Genomic DNA, 6,251 nt, shown 5'->3' with positions numbered 1-6,251 from the left:
TTTTTCTTTTAAAAGAGGAATCTGATAAAGATTCTGTTGCTTCACACCAATGTCAGATAGACATGGTTTTAAAAATCATGTAGAATTAGAGTGCAACCTTGATTTTGATTCCCCTCACTGTTTGAGTGTGGGCAGGTACTGGTTTATGAAATATAACTTCTGTCCTGTATTGTGTAATGGCTTAATCTTTCAGTGGTAAAATAAAAGATTAAAGTCTATTCGTATATAAGAATCCTGGAAACATTTGTGTAAGTGACATTTTAAGTAGGTGCATCTTTGATGTTTCTTATATTACTATTGACCTGATGATTCCCTTGCTTGACCTCTGTAAGTATAAAGATTTGTCTAGGTATGCATATGTACTCAGACAGCTTTTGTCTTCCATTCCTACTTCCAGCCTTTCACACATGTTGCTTAAACCCCTAAAAGTCTTTGTTTCTAAGTAAGTCATCACATTCGGATATGTGGATTTGACTGCCCCTTGATACTGGTATTCATTTAACTAATGGTGACTTTTATCATAGCTTCATTTCTTCTAGTGCCTAACTACAGAACCCTATCATTGGCATAGGAATACGGTTCCTTGGAATAATTTTGGAGTGGTCAATGCTACTTTGCCTCATACCCTCCCAGGGTTTTAGTGTTGTTCATGATTCTGTTTGTAGCTCAAGAATGCCACTGAAAAGTTCATATTCTAGATAACAAAGTAAGCCAGTACACAGGCATCTTATTGAGGGAAATTTAATGAAAAGGACCATTACCTAGAACAGAGAACCTGGTAGATTAGAGTGGATTATAAACTATGTTGTTACGAGAGCTTCCTTCATAGCTCAGTAGAGAATCCGCCTGCAATGCAGGAGACGCTGGTTTGATCCCTGGGTTGGGTAGATCTGCTGGAGAAGGGATAGGCTACCCACTCCAGTATTCTTGGGCTTCCCTTGTGGCTCAGCTGGTAGAGAATCTACCCACTCTAGTATTCTGGCCTGGAGAATTCCATCGACTGTGTAGTCCATGGGGGTCACAAAGAGTTGGACACAACTGAGTAACTTTCACTTTCTTATTGTTAATGATCATTTAAAAAACAGGAAAGCTAGGGTCCAGTTTCTTTGAAGTCTTTAAATTCATTCAATGTTTAGACTGTGCAAATGGATTACTGATAGCTATGATATTTTCTGACTGCTGTAAGGTATTTTATTAAGTGTTATAAATTAATCCTCACATTGATTCTGAGGTATATTATTGCCACTGTATTTGATAATTTGCCCAAGGTCACATAGTGGCAGAGTATTTCCAAGTCAGATCTGATTTGAGAGCTTATTTTCACATTGTACTCTTAATTCTGCTGCCATAATACAGTCCCTAATTAGTTTTTTAAAATACTTGTCTCAAGTCCTAAGTATACCTAGAGTATACTTATGAGATATCATTTCTTAGAACAAACATTGGGGAAGTTTGCCAAGGAAAATTTAAAGGGCAAATCTGAGGAGGATTAAAGATCACATAGTGTAAATTCTGTAAATCACTTTGGGCACTGTGAGTATCAAGGGATTTCATTTCCAAAAGTTTGGAAGGAGGCAGGAATGTGTTTTACAAATTTTAATGTTAATGGTCATCTCAGTCTCATTAAATGTGCTCTTGGCCCTAGTTACAACGATTTGAAATAGGAAATGACTGGAAAAAAATTGCAGCCTTTTCTCTTAGTATGCCAACTACTTGATTGGCATCAAAGTCAATGCCCTTTAAAGTTGCTTTGGGCAACCACAGGCATTCAAAGAATGTCATTGTTGCTCAGAAGATATTTGGAACTTGTGAGCAACTGAGAGAAGCAGCCCTTATTCAGGTTTGTTCATGTTACTTCTATCCTTGAGATGAATCTTGGCTGTTTTGAAGAATTCTTTTTCTCCATGGAGATTTGCTACCAATAAGCAAATTCAGAAGAATACTATATGTACTCTGAAAGCAACCATGAACATGGCATTTCGAGTACTAGATTTAGACTAAGTTGCTGCCGAGGTGAGTGCTTTAAAATTATGATCACGTCTCACTCAACATTTAAATATGGAGAAATAGGATCCCTACTCACAGTTCAGTTCAGTCACTCAGTCGTGTCTGACTCTGTGACCCTATGACTGCAGCATGCCAGGTCTCCCTGTCCATCACCAACTCCCAGAATTTACTCAAAACTCGTGTCCATTGAGTTGGTGATGCCATCCAACCATCTCATCCTCTGTCATCCCCTTCTGCCCTCAATCTTTCCCAGCATCAGGGTCTTTTCAAATGAGTCAGCTCTTTGCATCAGGTGGCCAAAGTATTGGAGTTTCAGCTTCAACATCACTCCTTCCAATGAATATTCAGGACTGATTTTCTTTAGGATGGATTGGTTGGATCTCCTTGCAGTCCAAGGGACACTGAAGAGTCTTCTCCAAAACCATAGTTCAAAAGCATCAATTCTTTGGCGCTCGGCTTTTCTTTATAGTCCCAACTCTCAAATCCATACATGACGACTGGAAAAACCATAGCCTTGACTAGACAGAACTTTGTTGGCAAAGTAATGTCTCTGATTTTTAATATGCTGTCTAGGTTGGTCATAGCTTTTCTTCCAGTGAGCAAGCATCTTTTAATTTCATGGGTGCAGTCACCATCTGCAGTGACTTTGGAGCCCCCCCCCCCAAAATAAAGTCTGTCACTGTTTCCACCATCTCCCCATCTATTTGCCATGAAGTGATAGGACCAGATGCCATGATCTTAGTTTTCTGATCGTTGAGTTTTAAGCCAACTTTTTCACTCTCCTCTCACTTTCATCAAGAGGCTCTTTTGTTCTTCGCTTTCTGCCGTATGGGTGGTGTCATCCACATATCTGAGGTTATTGATATTTCTCCCAGCAATCTTGATGCCAGCTTGTGCTTCATCCAGCCTGGGATTTTGGATGATGTACTCTGCATATAAGTTAAATAAGCAGGGTGACAGTATGCAGCCTTGACATAATCCTTTCCCGATTTGGAACCAGTCTGTTGTTCCATGTACAGTTCTAACTTGCTTCCTACCTGCATACAGATTTCTCAGGAGGCAGGTTGGGTGGTCTGGTATTCCCATCTCTTGAAGAATTTTCCACAGTTTCTTGTGATCCACACAGTCAAAGGCTTTGGCATAGTCAATAAAGCAGAAATAGATGTTTTTCTGGAACTCTCTTGCCTTTCTGATGATCCAGTGGATGTTGGCAATTTGATCTCTGGTTCCTCTGCCTTTTCTAAATCCAGCTTGAACATCTGGAGAATTTTGAGCATTACTTTGCTAGAGTGTGAGATTAGTGTAATTGTGCAGGAGTTTGAGCATTCTTTGGCATTGCCTTTCTTTGGGACTGTAATGAAAACTGACCTTTTCCAGTCCTGTGGCCACTGCTAAGTGTTCCAAATTTGCTGGCATATTGAGTGCAGCACTTTCACAGCATCATCTTTCAGGATTTGAAATAGCTCAACTGGAATTCCATCACCCCCACCAGCTTTGTTCATAGTGATGCTTCCTAAGGCCCACTTGATTTTGCATCCCAGGATGTCTGGCTCTAGGTGAGTGATCTCACCTTCATGATTATCTGGGTGATGAAGATCTTTTTTGTATAGATCCTCCATGTATTCTTGCCACCTCTTCTTAATATCTTCTGCTTCTGTTAGGTCCATACCGTTTCTGTCCTTTATTGTGCCCATCTTTGCATGAAATGTTCCCTTGATATCTCTAATTTTATTGAAGAGCTCTCTAGTCTTTCCCATTCTATTGTTTTCCTCTTTGAATTGATCACTGAGGAAAGCTTTCTTATCTCTCCTTGCTATTCTTTGGAACTCTGCATTCAAATGGGTGTATCTTTCCTTTTCTCCTTTGGCTTTCACTTCTTTTTGGAGAAGGCAATGGCACCTCACTCCAGTACTCTTGCCTGGAAAATCCCATGGACGGAGGACCCTGGTAGGTTGCAGTCCATGGGGTCGTGAAGAGTCGGACATGACTGAGCGACTTCACTTCACTTTTCACTTTCATGCATTGGAGAAGGAAATGGCAACCCACTCCAGTATTGCCTGGGGAATCCCAGGGACGGGGGAGCCTGGTAGGCTTCAGTCCATGGGGTCGCTAAGAGTCAGACACGACTGAGCAACTTCACTTTAACTTCTTTTCACAGCTGTTTGTAAGGCCTCCTCAGACAACCATTTTGTCTTTTTGCATTTCTTTTCCTTGGAGATGGTCTTGATCCCTGCCTCCTATACAATATCAGGAACCTCTGTCCATAGTTCTTCGGGGACTCTATCAGATCTAATCCCTTGAATATATTTCTCACTTCCACTTCTACTCTGAAAGCAACCAAGAACATGGCATTTCAAGTACTAGATTTAGAATAAGTAAATTGCTGCCGAGGTGAGTGCTTTAAAATAATGATCACGTCTCATTCAACATTTCAACGCGGAGAAATAGGATCCCTACTCACAAGAAGCAGGTATTTCAATGGGGAAACGTGAAGTATTACAAAAACCTTAAAAGATACACATAGCATAATTATCCATCACCATGGCAAATGGTGTTAGAGGGGAGCATTGAGGAGTAATGGAGTGAACAAGGGCCCATCTGAATTTAGAGTTTGTTTCCTCAGCTAATAAATAAATGTATGTTGTGCTCCCACTGTGTACTAGGGATTGTGCTGGTCCGAGGTTTCTCTTCCCCTTGTTTTTGGCGGACCCAAAGCCTCTGAAATATTGTTGAATTTCTCAGTGGATAAGCTGACTGATGCAAAAAATGCAGTTTCCCCTATCTATACCAAATGTTCTAGAATAGTGCTGTCTAGTGGGAATAAAATGCAAGTTACATGTAATTTTAAAATCTGTAGCAGCTACATTGTTGTTGTTTAGTTGCTAAGTCGTGTCCAACTTTGACCCCATGGACTGTAGCCCGCCCAGCTTCTCTGTCCATGAGATTTCTCAGGTAAGAATACTAGAGTGGGTTGCCATTTCCCTCTCCAGGGGATCTTCCTGACCCAGGGATTGAACCCATGTCTCCTGCATCGGCAGGCAGATTCTTTACCACTGAGCCACCTAGGAAGCTCCATCAGCCATGTTACAAAAGGAATAAAGATAATAGTTGCAATTAATGTTAATACTTTTATTTCACCCATTAAATAAAAATATTTAAATGTGATCCATATAAAAAGTAAGATACTTACATTGGGTTTTTTTCATAGTGAATCTTCAAAATCTGGTATTTTACACTTACAGTATGTCTCATTTTGGACAAGGCACATTCCAAATGCTCAACAGCAACAAGTGGCTAGTGGCTACCATATTGAACAGTGCAGTTCTAGAACAATATGGGAGAGATTGATTAAAGTGCAAATGGTGTTAAGTTTTAAAAGTTCACCTGTAGATATGCACACTTCATCTGCTCATCTACACTACCTTAGAACTAAACAGACATTATGCTGCTAATTGTGTATCAAAACTGTGGCTTAGAATGTCTATCCAAGCTTACAAAACTACCATCTTTCTTCTCCCCTTCTAGGGTTAAAAGAATACACTGCCTACCAAAGCTTGGACATTAATAATTAGCAAAATGGACTTCCCCTGGTGGTCCAGTGGTTAAGACTGAGCTTCCACTGCAGGGAGCATGGGTCCAGTCCTTGGTGGGGAACTAAGATCATGCATCCAACATGCCACATGCCACGCAATAAGAAAAAAGTTTGAGATAAAATATTTAAACAATTAGCAAAAGACTGTAGCTGGTTGAGGGCTCTTAGGATTAAAAGTTAGAGAGGCCCATCACAACTATAGTATTACATAGCAGCTAATAAACAGCAGTTGTTACATTTACTACATGTACTTATTGCAGAATAAGCACCCAAAGTTTCATGTACTTCTCTTAGTTATGTTAAAGTAATACAAATAATTTCCAAGGAGTGCTCTGTCCTCTGCATGGGTGACAAACCTATCTACAGCTTTTGAATCAGACTGCTTACTTGGAAGAAGCCAGAGGAGCACATCATTCAGCTTCTTTCAGGATCTTAGGTGTAGCCCCTCTAGATTAAAGGTGAAAATTAAGGAAGAGTCACTCTGTTTTGTCTTGGCTCTGCCCTTCCTGGGAGAAGGAAAAGAACGGAAGAGTGTCTGAGGCTCTGTTAACAAAGTACAGATTATTCCTAAGGAGAGACCAACTTGGCAACTAAGCCCAAATTCTGCCCTCCTGTTCAAATTAAAAAGAAAACATCCCTAATAATACTATCT

This window comes from Bos grunniens, chromosome X (assembly GCF_055505025.1).
Source record: "Bos grunniens cultivar Pamir isolate PY7600 chromosome X, Bosgru_T2T1.0, whole genome shotgun sequence".
NCBI classification, from domain to species: domain Eukaryota; kingdom Metazoa; phylum Chordata; class Mammalia; order Artiodactyla; family Bovidae; genus Bos; species Bos grunniens.
This window is presented reverse-complemented; position numbering follows the sequence as displayed.